An 18333-nucleotide genomic window follows, 5' to 3' on the forward strand; every position below is an offset into this window, starting at 1 on the left:
CCTACCTGTAAAATGAAGAACCCACTACTTTAAATAGTTTGAAATAACTTTAAGAACTCTTCCTACCAGTCTCCATCACAAAAAGGCTCCATGAAAAGGCTATCACCATGTTTCATAATTCTCATTGCTAGATTTTCTTCAAATATTGCAGAAAATAAAGTCACAGTCTTCACAGTTGAGTAAATTTTGCCTTTTCTGGCTGAGGAAAGGCAGGGGTCAGCAGAGGTCCTGTTCTGGACCTGCCACGCACAGAAAGACACTGCTTTGATGAGCTGGGTGAGATGATCCAAATCATGTATTTAATGTGTATTTACACTCCAACAACAGGCATAAATTTTGTAAACAGGAAATTCTTTGACGTTGCTTTCTGGCAGTTTCATTTACCCTTTTAAGTAATTGTCAAGAAGTTGCAATCACGACCAAGACTTACTTTTGTCAAATAACTGATGTAACTGAAAACAAGCAAAGCAAATGCCTTGTGCCAGCCTTCTGAATTCATATCATGAAGGGAAAGGCAGCAGACAAGAAGCACTGAGAAGGCAGGAGCTCATAAAACAATATAGTCCATTTTGCCAGAGGACAAATCAGCATCACTGGCTGTGCAACGTAAACAAACCAAACATTAAACCAGGACTGACATAAAAAGAAAATTCCTCCCCCACTGGACAGGCAAGATTAAATGTTTATTTCCTGGACACAGTCTAGTCTTCGTCTGGGCATTCTCTTAAATAGCAAATGGCAAAAAATTTGAAACCTCGGGAAAAGCAGCACTCCTGGAAAACAGAGTTGTGCCTGGAGGAACACCCCATGGCAGAGAAGTCACCATGCCTCCCACCCTGCCCAAAACCAGCTCTGGGAAGACAAGGTGAACATTAGATGCTGAATGGGCTGCAAACTCCTGCCAACAGCCAACTGATATACAGTCCTTTGGAAGCAGAGGTTCTCACTTCAATTCTCAGCAATTTTATGTTTTGGGTTTGCTGTTAGTCACCAAGATCTGCAGTTGCAGCAGGCAGCTGCAGCCTGTCCTCCACTGTGGGACAAGTACACCATGGCTGATGTGACAAGTGGCTGAGCAGGACAGACCCTTTGCTAGAGGCTCTGCCAGTGTGCAGTGGGAGCTCTCCCCACACTGGCCACACTCCTCTAGAACCTCCTGGCTGCAGCACCATCAGTGCCCCATCCAGCCTGGCTTCCAGCTCCCAGGCAGTCCCCCAGGCAGCATTTTGGAACACAAGCTCCCACCTGGATAACACCAGCACACACTTTGCTTCCCTCCTCAGGACCAGCCTTAACTCTTAGTGCTCTGTCACTTCCCCAGTCATGTGCTGCTCATGAGGCATGGCAAAGGACCAGCAAGGTTTAATATTCCAGAGAAAATACCAGGTCAAGGTTCTCTGTTTTCCTTGGTCCTGCACAAAGCACTCTGTGATCAGATCAGGCATGGAGCCACCAGGGTAAGGAACACGTGGTGCACACAGGCCTGCTTGCTTTTTCCAGAGAAAGGTAATAGAGCCCTCCTTTGCAGTTCACAACCTCCTGGGGATTTAACTGCAGGTTGTTTTGTTCTCTCTTTGCCTTCACCCCTCTGCTGTCTGATCACTGGGAGGCTGCAGCTCAAGCCCAGGTTTACATTCCCAGATCCCAGTGCTGGGCAAGAAGTGTGGTCACAGGCCACCAATTATTGCCCAAACACCTGGGCAAGCACCCAAAGACCAAATTCATAATTGTTGTCCTTGAAACTGCCCTATTTAAACATCTGTTGAGACCCTGACCCCATCACCAGCTCCTCTCTGCAGAAATACACAATTAAAGGTGAGCAGAGCCTAACATTTGCACCATGGGCCAAAAATTTAATATTAATTTTCTTTAGACTTCTATTCAGTTTCCAAATTGCATTAATAATGCAAGAACCTCAACACTAGTGGCATTACACCCAAGACAATAATTTTTTTAAAGATTGGATAGTCTACTTTGTTATATATATATTTATCTATCTATATTTTAAATCGACCCAAAGAAAAAAAAAAGCTGCTGTGAAAACCAGTGGCAAATAAAGAACCAGCAAAGCCCTGGAATCCATCAGTAGGACTGTAGCACTGGAGGAACTGCAGGGATGAAGCTGATTTCAGTGAAGCAGGAGGGGTTTCCAGCTGCTGAAGCCTGTCCATTAGAGCGAGCTCAGGCTCCCGGGCAGCACCCACGCCCCACCTACCCTGGAGCACTACAGCCAAGCCTGGGCAGATACGATCTGACTCACATGGGATTTCACAGCTTCCCTCGGGGGGACAAACACACCACTGTAGTGTGCTCCACATGTCCCCAAAATGACAGAAACGAAAGCCGAGTGTCTTCCTGCACAATGCAGAGACAAAGAAAGTGTCAGTTTGGTTCCTCTCCCGGCTGCCACCGAGGCATAGACGATGCTCCGAGGTGTCACCTCCTGTCACAGGGGATCCCAACTCTGCATTTTCCGTACCTTAGCCTTTTTCTCAGCCACTAGCTGAGGGGGGGAAACCAAGATCTCGGCAGAAAGTGATCCTGCTCTGCTTGTTTACAAAAGCCAGGAGGCATCTGTTTATTCTCGGGAAGGGGAGGCTGCGGGGAGCGCTGGCGAGCTCAGCGCCGGCTGCTCGCCCCGCTCGCTGGGCTCTGCGGGCCAACGTGGGCTCCAGCACGGCAGCCACAGCCACAGCCACACACGGTGAGAGAAGGAGAGCAGTACACAGACAGACCCTGGGAGCACAGCCTGGTCTGCTGAGGGTGGCTCGGACAGGCCCTGGGAGCTGCTGAAGGTGGCTCAGACAGGCCCTGGACAGCCGAGGGTGGCTCGGGCAGGCCCTGGGAGCTGCTGGGCCAGCTGAGGGTGGCTCGGACAGACCCTGGAGCCCCCTGGCCAGCTGAGGGTGGCTCGGACAGACCCTGGAGCCCCCTGGCCAGCTGAGGCCGCTCCAGCCGGGCGCAGGAGCCCCCACAGCCCGGGAGCGGAAACCCGGGAGCCGCAATCACTGCGGGAGGGAAGGAAATAAAGATCACTGATCCCGCGTGGGAATTGCCTCAGAAATGAGGAAGACACAGTGAGAGGAGGAAGCAGAACAATTGCCTCTGCCCTGTTCTGAGAGAAAAGGCAAATCAGTTAGTCAGATGAACACTTTCTGGTTTTCATTTTATCTGGACAGTGCTGGGGACTGATGCGTCATGCAAACCCAAATCACCTCTCTGCAGCTCTCCTTTCTTTACAGTGTTTCAGCTGGGGTTTTTGTTTGGTTTTTCATATCAACCTGTTGCAAAAAGCAGGATTTGAGTTTTTAAAACTGTTGTGCAGAAAGAAAAACAAACATTTCATTCCCTTTTTTTTTCTTTTCTCTTCAAAGACTGCCACCCTTATGCTGTGCACGATGCTGTTCCTAGCCTACTGGCCCCAGGAGATGGCAGCTGCCCCCCCAGAGAAGGGACGTGATCCACACTCATCCTTCCCCTTGATGTTAATGGGGTTTACACTTTGCAAGCGGAGTTCTTCTCCTTAGCCTCTGCCAGAAACCTTCCAGATGAGGGGCAGATTAACCAACAACTCTCACCACCAGCATTCAGAATATTTATCAACCTAGACTTGAACAGTTGCAATACCAATAAATTTTGCTAATACTGATCCCCATCAGTCTTTCCCCAAGTTTCAAGCAGTTACAATCAATCCCTGCCAACTCTACTCAATGCCCAGTGATTAAAAAATGGTTCCTTACAGAAACTTGAGACAAAAATAGACAAAAAGATGTAATAAATAACTTTGGCTTTCACTCTGAAGACGCCCCAGGCACAATAAAAGAGACCCCAATTCCTTCTGCACCCCACAGCCCACTCAGGGCGAAATGGAAGCAGGGGAGGGATTTATTTACTTCTGTCACCGTCACGCTTGACACCAAGAACAACCTTGGCACAGCCTGCTGGTCCTATCACCTAGAAAGAACCCCACACACCACATTTCCACCCAGGAACCACATTTGGTGTTGTGCACGAACAGGGCCTGGCAGTTTGTTGTAAGAGCTCTACTGAAGCAGATACCTTCACAATCATGGTGGGTTTCATTCAACAGCTGGATCTAAAACCTGGATTCACCCTAAGGACAGCACTACCCAGAAAGCCACAGTGGTAAGAGAAGACAGAAGGCAGCATCACCTGGCCTTATCTGGATAATTTCAAATTACTTGCAAATAAGCATTTCTGTGCTTACACGCACGTAACTAAAGGAGAGGATGGTGCTGGTCAAAATATTACACCCCTGGGCACAGCAGAGGCAGAAGCTCAGGGCAGTGCAGGGTAGCTGCAGCCAGCAGCAGGTGCCCAGGACAGGGGGGGACAGGGCAGCAGCACAACCATGCCCTGGGTCACCTCACTTGTCTGTGTCACAGCACACACAGGGCTGTGGGATGAGCTCCTGCCTCAGCTCTGCCCCTGCAAAGGGCCACCTGGAAAAAAATATGTTTTCTCTCCTTTACACCCCCATGTAGAATGTAAAAATAAACCCATTGTCAGAGAACAGGCTCATCTTTCCTACAGTTTCTTTGGCACACACAACTTTTTTTTCCTGTAAACACCTAAAACCTTCATATGAGTTGGGGCTTTTTTAAACTTTTTTGCTGTATGTTAGTTAAACCTCTTTAGATTTAATGAGATACTAAGATGTATTTGTGAAACCCAAGCCCTCTGCAGCTACATTGACAGGCCTTGCTATCATCCATTTTTGATAATCAACAGAAGGAAAGAAATTATGTTTGCCAAACATAAGGTAATAGTCAGAAAGTAAAGGTTAAGAACAGCAGTCATGAAAACCCTTTCAAAGTCACAAAAATTACGTCTAGGAGAGTCACACGTCAAAGCAGCCTGAAAGTTTTCTGAGACTCTCTAAGAAATGAAATCTAGCACCACAAAAGATTTTGCAAACATTTCTCAGAAGTTGCTCGACTGGGCCAGCAAAAACAACATCAGAAAAGAACTCCAAATCCCCTCCTTGAAAGCCAAATTCAAAGGCACAGATCCAAAAATCTGCCTCGAAGGCTTCTCTACAAGAGCAAGAAGTGACACGCACACACATCCAACACGCCAAGGGAGCACGATCGGGTTGGTTCCCGATTTTTTTGCTTTCTCCGTTCTCCTGGACAGAAGTGCTGACTGTAGGAGCGGGCAGTTCACGCTACAGCAACAGAGTCTTTAACGAGGCTCCGAGTTCTGCAGTGCCCCTCTGAGCAGCCAGCTCTGAGTCCTTTCTCTTCCTCGGGCTCCAAAGCGCTGGTTTAGCTCTCTTTGTCTCGCTCGTCATCTCTAAAACGAGCCATTCTCCGAGTAACAATGTCACACCCCCCGGTCCAAAGCGCAGCAAGAAGGCGAAAGTGTTAAAAAACGCAACAAACAAACAAACCGAAACAAAGGAAATTGGCCCTGATCTCTGAGGCGAAATCAATCCACCGCCCCGGAGGAGGAGAAGGCTGCATCGACACCTCCCGGGGGCTCCCCGAGCCCGCTCCCCCCGGCCCGGCTACCCGACCCCCCAAGGGATGCTCCGTCCTCGCCCCTCGGGAGAGACTCCGCTCACCTGGGCTGGGCTGGGCAGGGCAGGACGGGCTGGCGGCGGCCCCGCTGCCTGGGCTGTGTCGGGCTGGCCCCGTCGCTGTGCCGGGAGGGGAGGGCCGGGCCGGGTGCCCCGCTCCGCCCCGTTCCGCCCCGCACCGCCCGGGGACACCTGGTCCGGCCAACAGCGCCGCAACTTGTCCGGGATGCTGCGAGCCCAGAGCGCCGGCCCGACAATAAAACACAACAGCCGAATGGAAACGGTGTTAAGGGAAGGATGGCACGGCCAGAGAGCTCAATGGAACCAGCGGAGTTCCAGATGGATAATCCTGCCTGGTGAATCCTCCCGAATGGTGCGGAGGAACGCGGCTGTTGTGTGCGCTGCCGAGACAGCACACGGTGTGCTCTGTGCTATCATCATTTGGGTGTGCTTGGCATCTGCTGCATGAGCAGAGCTGTCACACAGGGCCAGCAGCAGAAAACTGATGGCACAGTCCAGGGCAGCAGTGACAACAGGCTCCCAGTTAATGGTCATGAACTTTACTGGAAGCACAAAAATCCCTGAGAGACCTTGGGACAAAGTGTGCTGTCTTCACCCAGCATACAGTTTCATCAATGCTTTCGTTTGTGCATTATTTCCCTAGCTGGTAATAACCCATAGTATTTTAAAAGATGGTTTTACAAAGAGAGCTTAGAAAGTGAATCCATTCTAGTTCTTTTCCACTTGCAGATACCACACAAAGCATGCCCTCATATCATTACAAAGGTAAGACTCTGGAGACAGAGTAGACACTCTTTTAGCTGGCCATAATCACACAAGAAATAGCACAGAACAATTTGTGATAAAACTATTGCACACAAACCTTAGCCGGGCTTTTTTTTTTTTTTTTTCTTTTTTTCCATGAGAAAAAGCAAACAGAAGACCCGTAACAGAGTGTGTTTGACCTGAGACAGGGCATCTAGAAAAGGCCTCATAATATGCAGCAGCCAGCTTCCTATGTCAACCACATGGTTGTCTTCCAAAGTACTTCACTTCTCCATCCCATGCTGTACCACACAAGATCTCACCTCTTTCTAAGATACAGTTACAGGACTGTAACAGTTACTCCTTTTGCTTAAAATATTGATTAAAGCTACAATTAAATATTTATTCCTGGAAATCTTTTCTCCTTTGTTTTGTGTGCCAAAATAGCTTTTTCCAAGGTGGATCAGGGTGAATGCACTGCATGAGCAAGCACTGTTCAGAGCAGTCCCCCAGCCACACAATCTGGGACTACAGCTGTGCTTTCCTCGAAGGTTCAGCACTCCTGAGTCATCCCTCTTGCTTCCCTCTCTCCCTCTGCTTCCCAGGCAGAGCCAATGGGAGTTCCAGGGCAATGGATACCCACAGCCTCAGGCTGGTTTCCAGCAAGAGGGGGGGTTTGAGGGACCCTCCTGTGTGTGTGAGTGCATGTGCACCCCCAGCTACCACAGCTAGGAAATGAGATTTTGCCTGCCTCTTTTTTTCAACAACTGCTGAAGACAGGAGAGGTTCCAGCTTCCCCCAAACTCCGACTTGTCTCTCTGCCCTTCTGCTTTCTCTTAGCACAATTACTGACTATCAATAATTTCCAGCCCTCGTGCCTACCTTGCTCCTTCTTTCCCTGGTGGTGGGGCTGGCAGCAGGGCACCTCCTTCTCGGGATGCAGACAGGGCTGGGAATGTTCCCTAAAGCCAGTGCTGCTGGGCGGGGCCAGCAAGGAGCACCTCACAGCTGGGAGGAGGGCCAGAGGAGGTCTAGAGCTGCGGGACTCACCTGCCTCTCTCTTTCGGCTGGATGATCCGCTGCTTACACAGACACAGCTCTGGGCTGTTGCAGGAGCTGAGCACTTCCCACAACAGTCCTGACAGGGGAAAAAAAAAAAAAAACACAGAAGGATTTCTTGATAGCATAGCATCATTATACCCCTTCTCATTCATTTAAAGTATTCAAAGTGCAATTACTTACACAATTTGAGTCAAGGAAATGAGTATGTAGGGGGAAGATGTATCAGGTAATGTGATTCATTAGTAATGGTGGGTGATACATGTCCCTGTGCTGCTGCAAGGATGAGGAGGCTTGAACAAGTCAAATAGTTCCATGGGTGCTGCTTGTCAACACAGGGCAAATATTGCCCACCTCTATTAAAAAGGCATGAATTGGTCTAGGATTGCTCCTCACATCACAAAGGCAATCCTGATTTCCAGTTAGGCTTCAGAACTATTTAATCTAAGAGCTATGGTTGGCACAAGCACAGAGAGTGTAGGCTGGACATGAATGAGCTGTGCCTGGAAATTAGGAACAGGCTCTTAAAGATTAGATGAATAAGATTGTAATAGAAAATAATAGAAAGAAAAGTGCCCTTCACTCCTTGAATATGTGGCATATTAAGTGTGCTTCAGTCCAGATTGCTCTATTTCACTTCATGCTCTCATGTCCTGTCCCAGTGCTGGCTGGAACCCACATTGTGCCAGCCCCAAGAGTGGGATCTGCCTTTCCCTTTAGGCTGTTTACTACATAATGGGATACACTCATTCTATTTTACCAGATCCATTTTTTCCTACCAGGCATCTGACAAGTTATTGTATGCTCTCACTATCTTAATCATCTGTAATTCTGAATCATGCTTCAGATGAGCTCTGTTCAGTTTGCAAAGCGTAGGAACTGAGGATGTCTTTGCTGTTCTCAAATAAATCATAACAGCAAGACCCAGGGAAAAAACTGCTCACAAAAAAACCAAATCTTCCTCTGTGGTTGGGGTTAAAATTCAATTCACATTAACAAAATACAAATAACCTTGCAAATAGTTTACAGAGATTTGAAATAATAAAAACAAAGACCCAAATTGCCATAGAGTCATCAATACCACAGTGTACTGAGAGTAGCACTAACACAACCTTCTCAAAAAGAATTTAACAAACATCTTTCCACCTTTCCCTCAGGGGAGGATTTAGCCCCCACACTTAGTTATCAAATCCAGAGCACTCCTAATAATAGGGTGAGAAATTAGTTCCTGAGCCCTACAGCCAAGACTGGGACACAATGTCATGGACAAGGAGTAGGTCAGCTCCAGGTTGTAATCACCTCCCACTTTGTCATCCTGGAAGGTGTAGCAAAACCCTACCAAACAGGTATTGCTTAACTCCTCATCTGGCCAGCTGGCTATTTCACTTGGCTAGTGAAACAGTGACAGCTGGCACAAACTTGCCTTGAGCAGGGTTATCTTCTTATGTTCCTTTTTCTTACACTAAAACAGTTCCAAGTTCTTTATCAGGAAAAAAGGGACTCCACACCAGTGCAGAAGTCATCAGTGAGCAGGTTGGCAGGTGGCACAACCCACCCAGTCATTGCAGATTATTTTTTATCTTTGCTATCTCTTTTTTTCAGGTTCCACTCCTTCTAAAGAAGAATTATGTTTATCATGAGCAGAGGAATCTTTTGATGCTTCAAATCAGTCAGAAGCTACACAGCTTCCAAAGATTTTAAGGTCAGTCAGGCTGTCTCTCTGTTGGTCCCGGTACAGTCACCTAATATTCAGCTCTCAAATCTGATTTTTCAGATCATTTGTCTTCACAGTCAAAAGGATAAGTTTTTTACTTCAGGAAAAATAACACCTATGCATTGTGCTGAAGTGGAAACACAGAAAATCTGAGCTCTTCAACAATGTGAGCTCCAGGGAAATTGGGATGTTTTAAGACCACATCTTGCCTTTTTGGTGGTTTTACTTCTCATGCAAAAGGCCCAAACCCATTCTAGTAGAAAAAGGCAGCCTTAAAGAGGAACAGTTTCTGTCATTTGGTTTTTATTTTGTGAATATTGACTGCCTGACAGAAATAAAATACTGTCCCCTGCTCCCTGCTCTTCAGCTGCCATCTTCTACCCTTCCTGTCAGTCATTGTCACCAGCTGCCTCAGTGGCCACCTTCCTTGCCCTGTGCAGACTGACATCCCTTAGCCTCTGCCCTTCCTGAAAGCTTCTCCTGTGCTTCCAGTCAGCCCTGGCCAGCTCAGCACTGCACCCACCCTCAGACCTGTTTACCAGGAACTCAACACCAGATGCCAAGCAGCTTCCTTTCCATTCTTCACTGAGATCCCAGGGTTTGCATTGTGCAGGCTGAGGGTCAGGCAGGAACTGGTAGGCAAAGGCATTAACATTTGGAGAGAGATTCAGCAGCACAGCTGAAGCTTCCTTTCCAGTACAGAGTGTTACCAAGGGGTTAATTTACAAGTGCAGTATGAGCCACAAAGCAACCACAAGCACTGAGGAGGGCTGAACCTTCTGAGTGTACTCACTGTGCACAGCACTGAATCAGGCAGCTGCTTTTTGGAATGCAAAATATAAAAGCAGCTCCTCAACAAACATATTGCTATGGCCTTCATACGAGTTTCCAAATTTGAACTGAAGCAGAGATCAAACTGACTCATATTTAACTAGTTCTGACAGTTGTCATAATCCAAAGATGGCAGCAAGTCAGACTGCTGAGCACTCTGACAAAATTGCACATATATATCATGTTGTGTTATCTGCAGTCATTTAAATACATTTGTTTCACCACACATTGGATGATATTATTCATAATTCACAATGATGAAGAATGATGATAATTTGTAATGGTGACATGCTGATAAAAAAAAAGAAAAAAAGAGAAGAGAGAGAAGAGAAGAGAAGAGAAGAGAAGAGAAGAGAAGAGAAGAGAAGAGAAGAGAAGAGAAGAGAAAAGAAAAGAAAAGAAAAGAAAAGAAAAGAAAAGAAAAGAAAAGAAAAGAAAAGAAAAGAAAAGAAAAGAAAAGAAAAAAGGCAGCTATGCTCTGTCCAAATGAAAATACAGCAAAATCTTTGTGGTGAAAAAAGAGCTTACAAAACAATCATCTTCCACACTGTGGGTTGGGTTGTTGTTGTGACTGTGACTTGCCTTGAGAGATGGAAACTGCCTGGGGGGGGGGGGGGGGGTTACCTGGGGGAATTTCCACATTTTTTCTTCCCTCACTACCATCCTCAGGTTATGCACTGTTCTCCTCTTTTCCCAGTCTGTCTATTCTGTTTAGATCCCAAATTGCAGACGGAGGTCACATCTGCACTTAAATTCTATATCCTGCAAAGAGCTCTGTTCATTATCAATTGACATTCTGTCATAGCTGTGATTAAACTGATACAAATATCTTTTCCTCCCCTTTTGGTGAAAGACTGGCTCTTATTAGCAATAGGAATTGACTGGAGAAATAGATTCTTCCAAAACACTTGAAAATGCAACACACTTCACAGCAAGAAAAAACTATCAATAACTGGAATTCTTTTCCTAAGAAAAGGCTTAGATAAAAATTCCCATGGTGCTAGAACTACCAAGTGAATGAAAACAGAGGTGGAAAATAATACGATGGGGAAAGGGCAGTACCAGGCTCCAATGTTCCAGCATCCAGAAGATTCTGTGCTCTCGTGTTTCCAGAAGTTTGGAGCAGAAACCACAGTCACAGTCCATGTAACAAGGTGCTATTTCCTGTGTCAGTGATCAATGTGATATATGGGTTAGAATATTTGTGTTTGTTTAATTTTGGGCAATGATCCCATCAGCATTTTCACTCCCACGTCAGGGAAGGAGAAATGCATTCTCCCAGCTACATTTTTTAATGTATGGTTACTTGTTTCAATCTACAAGACACAATTAAAGGCACAGTCTCTGTCTTCTTTTTTCCCTTAAAAAACTCTGGATATTAAATCTCAAGCCTTCTGAAAATTGAAACAGCAAGTTAGATCTGGCAAAACAAGGGTGTTTTCACAGGCTGGCAAGCCTGCCACTCTTGAAAGCCTACCAGGTTTAAATATTTAATGATCAGTCTTAGCATTCATTGTCCTAATCAATTCTTTTTTTAGATACAAGTCTGTAGAGTCTCAGAAAGTGCAATCAGGCTGTGCTGGAGACCTGTAGAGGCTTCTCACACCAAACAGCCAATGGCTACACTTGCCAGGAAAAGAGATGGGGAGGCAGAACTCTCTGCCCCGTTCCATTAGAGGCACACTGAAGCCGTAAAAGTGGCAGATTGCCTTGAGATAAATTGGCTTTGACAAAGCCTTTTCTTTATATCCTTCATGTTGGTGGCATTTTTTACTTAGAATTAAAGGAAATGGAAATTTTTACAATGTTGAAATAAGGCAAATTCTTTCTTGGGAGGCGGTGGACAGATGTAAGGCCCTCACATGGAGAGGAGCTGTGCAGAGGGGGCACGTGAGCACAGACATGGGCTGGGTTCAGCCAGGCAGTGGGGCACACCACCTGTTCTAGAACCCCATGGAGCACACGTGGGGCTGATGGAATATAAGAAATAAAACTGACAAATAGTCAGAAAAGAGTGTCTGAAGTCATCTTTTGAAAAGAATTGAGGAACTTTCAGCCATATGCTCATCTTCCTCCTCTGATTGGGGTTCCCAACCCTCCTTCCCTTCAGGAGCCAAATATTTACCCCATTCCTTTCTGCAGAACAATTACCAGAGGGGGATTGGTGCTTTTCCCCATTTTTAGTGTCCTGACTCATCCCAGTGAATGTGGGAACCTCCAGCAAGGGCAGTTCCTAGGGAAGAGAAGACTGCTCAACTCTCTCAGCTAGTCTCTGTTGGCTCAAATGTACAAATCATCTGAGGGGGAGCTTGGGTTCTGGACTCTTTTCATCCAGAAGATTCCTCTCATCAGTAGGTGATCCTGTAATCCCTTCACCGTTGGATTAATAAACCTTGGACTGTTCTTAGCAAAAAGAACTGCACTGACTGAGAGCTTCAGGACTGAAGACCACACAGATCCCCAGGAGATTCATGTTCCAGATGTAGACTCAGATCTATTCAGACAGAAGAACAGACTAAACCCCACTCCCTCCACAACTTCAGTGAAGTGCTGAGGTTTATGACATATTGCATTGCAGAGAATAGTTTCTAGGAAATTATTTTGCTCTAACTGAAGCAAATGAAGCAAACTGAACAGTGCTCCCTACCCTGGAATTTCTCTTACAGCCCCATGGACAGAAGCTGAACTGTGAGAGTTCATTAGCACAGCCTTCCTTTGGGGCCAGGGTCTTACACCCTGCATTTGATGCTTAGATTTTGATGCACCATGAGTACTCATATCTAAATAACAGAAATCAAAATTGGTTTGAAAGAGATTTAGTGAGAATTCTGGTTGGCAGGAGAAGGGGAATGATGTATGCAAGGATAAAAGCCTCTCCTTACAGAGCAGCAGGATTGATTTGGCTTGTTAAAGCCACCCAGTAAACAGTGGGGCTGTTGTTTTTTTAACTGCAGCTTGTCCTTAAGAAAGAAGCTTGTTTATGCTTTCCACAATGTTCACAGGTTCTTTTTATGGCACTTCATATTTCTCTACTGCACAACTTGAATAGAGATTAGGAGAAAATGTAGCTGTGTTTTATTTCAAAGGGCTGCACAATAATGGCAATTGAACAGTCCTTTGGGTGAAGTCCAGGACAGCCACAACTGATGGCATCTTACAAACTGATGGATAGGAGGAGCTGATAAAGGTAGACATGTTTAAATATGATTGTAACATTCTCAGAGAGTACTTTTCTAGATCAGATGAGTGGTAAGAAAATAGTCATTAGTGTATTGGGTTGGAAATGCATGGGGTTATTTTCACTCATTCTCTTGCATAGCTGCACACTTCTCCATTTAAACTGCTGCTGCATTCCACCTCAGAGGAAATCCCTCCAAACATATAAAGGGGGTCCCAATACAACCAGCCATTTGATCCTGTAAATCAACATTTGGTTGAATGCACAGAGTGGGTAGAGATATATCACTCTGTGTTTTATATTGACAGAAACATTCACGTGTGGTACAAGCAAACATAAACAACCCTTGATACAAGGAGTTCAATGTATTTTCTGCAAGTCTGTGTGCAAGGAAAGAGCAAACACTGACAAAGAAACTGACAATTAAGAAAATGAATAGAAATTGTTCATCTAATTTTGAGCCTTCCTCAGGAGCTCACATATCAGAAAAAGCTGCTCAAAAGTGGGTGTGTGTGGAGGGAGTCAAGGACAGGTCAAATCCTCTGTACAAATTTGATGGAGTAAGGGAGTAAATGTATTAAGTCAACAAGTAAATAAGATTTAAAATCTCCAGGCAGTGTCATGCCCATTAGATGGATGAGTATTGAGGCTCCCTGCAGCCATTCTGGGGGAAGCATCTGGAACAGGGGTGCTGCAGCTCCTGCAGGAAACCCCTGAGTGCCCTGCAGTGCTGCCTGCAAAGGTCAGTGCTCACTCCATCCCTCTGTGTCCCTGTGACCTTGTTGGTGCAGCCTCCAGAACATTCTGCAGCACAGAGGGTGGTGAGTTGTCCTCAGCTCGGGCTGGCCATGGCTCTGGAGATGTTACACACACACATTTCCCACACTGCCCCTGCTCCCATCACCCAGAGGAAATGCTTCCCAACCCTTTTGTTTCAGATGAAGCAAACAGGAAATACTCAGCTACTTTGCTCCCAGTCTTTTGTACGTGGTGCAGTACTTAACCTAGACACAGAAATGTTTCAGTGGACACGAGAGGAATAAAATCTCCAGGCTGACTTTGAAAGAAATGCTCACAAAATTAATTCTGTGAGCAATGAGGTGATTCCCCATTCTGAGGTTAAATCTGCTGCAACTCCACCAATGCAATCACTCTACAGCCTCTGGAAATACCACCTCATTAATAGGTTTAGATTATTATTATTATTATTGTTATTGTTATTGTTATTATTATTATTATTATTATTATTATTATTATTACTATTTTCTTAAATGCTACATCATGGCAGAGATGTTTATGCCAAATACAATGATCCATTTAGTGCAACCTGTATTTTCCAATTCAGTCCATGTTTTGTTTTGAGCTGATTCAGAGTGAAATTGCTTTCAATTTTTCACTTCAGCCAGGCAATTGAGGAAGCAGCCCTGTATCCTCACCACTGTGCTGCCACCAGGTACCCAATTGTTCAGGGATGACTTGCTGTTCTTTTGAAAAAATTGGTCAGCCCTAGATCTCCCTTTTGAGACATTCACAATCTATGCATGTGAAAAAGAAAAGAAACAAACAAACAAACAGAACCAAAACCCCAAACAAACAAAAACCACAAATAAAACAAAAAATAAAAACCAAATAAAACAAACAAAAAAAAACCAATAAAACAAAACCAAACTGGATATCATTTATATTTTCAAGTTCCTAATGATGTACTCAGATACTTTCATAACAAAGGAAAATGTGCTGATAAAAGACTTGAAAATAAAGAGATGTAATCTTGTTGAAGTTCAAATACCCCAGCAACACCTGGTTTTTCAAACTAGGGGTCAGCAGGAGCACTCCCTGCTCACAGGTTGCAGCATTCAGTTGATGAATTTTCCATACTTTGATTAAGATAAGCATCTGCATCCCAGCTTTTCAGAGCATCAGGAGAGCTCAGGAGCAGGATCTGAGCAGCAGCCTGCTTAACATTCAGCACTCCCTCCCCTCCCATGCCAGGCCACAGCCTGGTGCAGTTTTTCCATTTCTCAAGCTACACACATTTCTCAGCTCTTTAAACGCTGTGCTGTGTCTCAAGCATAAAATCTGGGGGCAGCCACTTGTTTGGCACAGAGGGGAAAAGTGTCAGAGGAAAAAGCACGGAAGCAATGGCCCTTGGACAAAGAAGCTTCACAGCTTTGATGTTTCCTCTCCCTCCTTTTCCCCAATTAACTCCATGGCTGCTCTCTGCACAGAACCCAAAAAATGCTCTTGCACTGGAGCAATCTTGGTATTATTTTTGGGCTTCTCATCTTGCAATGTGTGTCCTGTCCATACCAGTGTTTTACAGCCTGTGGTCTGCAGGGGTAATATGGACTATGTCTTAATGTGGGTGTTGGAATAGGGACTATTTGAGATACTATGAACTATTTCTTATGGCAACACATAAAAGTACACTATTATCAGTTATTCCACATCCATTGTCCCAGGGCCAAAAACTCAGCTATACCCCAGTCACAGGAACCAGGAAGCTGCCAAGCCAGGATGTCTCCATTTCTGCCAATGCTGACACAATTGTCAAGTCTTTGGTAGTCAGCATCACCCTAAAAGGAAATATTTACCCTGCAACTGTTCCACCTTCCAAAAATTTAAAACTGACTAGCAGGCAGTGGATTTTATTCTAAATAATGTGCCTGTCTTGTGGCTCCATTCTTGACTGAGAAATTGCTTGTATTGGTTTTCCCTCAAGGGCCTCACTTACAGTAGACACAATTAGGGCTAAAGATATTATCTATTATAAATCATCATTAGAAACTGCCTGTTGCTTTTAGCTTTGCTCTGGGTGTAGTCTGCTCTAGACACAAGCCATCCCTCAGTGATTAGGATGCTGCAGTTCCACATCCTAAAACCCTTCTTAACTTTAAGGGCTGGGCAGCCTTAGATGCTGCAGACTCTAAGTCACAGGGTAATGATTTGACATAAAAAATGCTGCAAAAGGTTTTTAAAGCTGGGTGTAAATTTAAGCTGGAAAAGCTGTGCTACTGCTGGCTGGAGCACCAAGCTGGCTGAGGAAGGGGAGCAGGGTACAGGGCTCCCAGGAATATGAAAACACATCTTGGCATTGTCCTTGTGCATCAGCTTTGGTTTTATGTGAGTGACTGATGAGTGACTCTGTCAGGAGTGTAAGAGGCTTAAATCAACATTTCCTGCCTTTGTCCTGGAAGTGACTTTATTCCCAGAGGATGCCACTGGACAGGGTACTGATAACCAACCCTTCCAGATCAGCTGGGAGGAACAGAATTTTTCACACTTTTAGTGTGTTTGAGTGTGTGCTGCTTTAGTTCCAGTAATTCCTCTGCACAATGCACATCGCAGCCAGGCACAGGCCAGGGACACTCCTGCCAGCAGATGCTGCTGCAGCCCCTCCCCATGAGACACTGAGAGCCCAAACCTGAGCTCCCTGACTCTGTGCTGCCCAGGGAATACCCAGGAGTGCTTCAGAGCAGAGCAGGAAGCTGACAGATCAGGCAAAATGTGACTGCTCAACCCCTAAAAAGCGTTGATGAGGCAGCTCTGGGTCTTTCTCTGTCATTTGGGTTTTGTCAACTCTGCTGATTAATGCTGTTACAACAATCCAGAGACTTGCAAAGGCAGATGGGAAAGTGTCACAGCTGACAGACAAAAAATGGAAAAAAAATAGTATTTCTGAGCTTCTTAATGCACTGGTCTGTCTGACTGCTCCAGGAAACTCTGAGCCCTTTTACCATGAGCCACTGAGAGCAACACTTAACCAACAGCACAGCAAGAGAAATATTCCACTTGCTCTGCAGAAAAATTTCTGTATTTCACAGCAATGCCACTGGCTGATAAATTAGTCAGTGCTTTGACCATTTTCTGAGAAATAAAATGAAATGGATGCCAGGAGAAAAGGGGTCAAGGAAAAAGACTAGGTTCAGCCATGAAAGGTTTTATCATCTTTTAATTTCATGCATAAGGTCATTGCTACTAATTGATAGAGGCACCACAAAAGAGATGAGTTATAATATATTTCTCTGACCAGTAATTTTGCAAGAGTTAATGAGAGACAGAGCAGTGCAAAGCATATCCAGAGGTACATAATCTAACTCACTCTTGTTTAATTATTATTTTCAAGAAGAAACACTTCCCCTCCAAGCAGGGCTGCTCAGGAGAAGCACACTGTGTTCAAATTAGTCTGCTCTCTGACCTGTCACTTGCATGAGTTCCTCATGCTCTGAAAGTGAAATCATTTGGTTAGGAGCACCAGTGTGTCTCTGGAACTTTAGGTATATAATCACTGGGCATCTTGCCTGGCAAAATATCTGAGAAGCAAATAGAGCAGCTCATGTGCAGCACTGAAATCCTCCTGAAAGCAGTGTCCAGTAACATACAGCTGACCCAGGTCGGAGTTTTGTGCTGAAGGAGTTCTCTGTATTTTCTCTTTCAGCCTAACATACTCAAAACCACTTAAAAATTAAAAGTGGCATTACAGAGCTTCAGACACTTCAAAACTAAGCTAAACTCACAACTGAAGCACTCAGCTGGTGCTCAAGACACCCTGTGCTGGCACAAAGTCATCTTCTCTCTCCCACAGTGCCTCCTGACAACACTCACACAAATTAACTCCAGCAGAGCACATCCAAAGCTATCTCCATCTTCCTGGGTCAGGATTTTTAAGGACCTTCCACAAGAACAACCCAAGGAGTTTAGAGCACAATAACTCTTTCTCTGACATATTCTTTTGTCTTATTCTTTTTTCTTTCTGTGCACATAGCTCACACCCATAGCCAGGACAATTCCCAGTTCCTGCACTTTTTGGATTACCCAGCCTGGTCAGCTCTTCAGTGTGCCCAACTTCTGGTCCTTGGGGGGGTTAATTATTTTGCTTATTATTAATTAATATTAATTATTATCCCTGTATTTGAGGATGTTTGCATGAAACATCCCCAAATACAGAGATGTTTCATGGCTCTACCAGCAGCTGGAACAGCTGCCATCCAAGTGCAGGACACAGCAGCCCAGCCAGCTGGTGCCCACAAAAGCAAACAGGGGCAGAGCTTGTCTTCTCAGGCCAGAGGAAATAAAGCTGGATCAGTGTGGTTTCCACTTGCCCACAGTGATCACAGCTACCAACATCTGCAGGGTACCTGGCTGCTTTTTCATAGTGCTTGCAGAACAAAGACTGCATTAAAAAGAGTGGGATTTCAGCAGGTTTTTGGGACTGAAACCTGAAATAGCAGAAAATGGCTTTAA

The 18333-nt window shown here is 45.2% G+C and overlaps 1 protein-coding gene across 2 annotated transcripts in view; it reads right to left on the bottom strand.

The window, feature by feature from the left end:
* The window catches only part of CARHSP1 (calcium regulated heat stable protein 1), a 38191-nt gene extending 30977 nt beyond the window's left edge, over window positions 1-7214 (bottom strand). The window contains exon 1 of one of the 2 annotated variants that reach the window (XM_059861537.1): window positions 7190-7214. The gene's annotated coding sequence lies outside the window, so the exon portion shown is untranslated. Of the gene's footprint in view, window positions 1-5587; window positions 5727-7189 lie in introns of those variants that run through there. The other variant, XM_059861536.1, reaches the window with a different exon arrangement.
* Window positions 7215-18333: the final 11119 nt, after the last annotated feature.

The sequence above is a fragment of the Haemorhous mexicanus genome, chromosome 17, assembly GCF_027477595.1.
Source record: "Haemorhous mexicanus isolate bHaeMex1 chromosome 17, bHaeMex1.pri, whole genome shotgun sequence".
NCBI lineage: Eukaryota > Metazoa > Chordata > Aves > Passeriformes > Fringillidae > Haemorhous > Haemorhous mexicanus.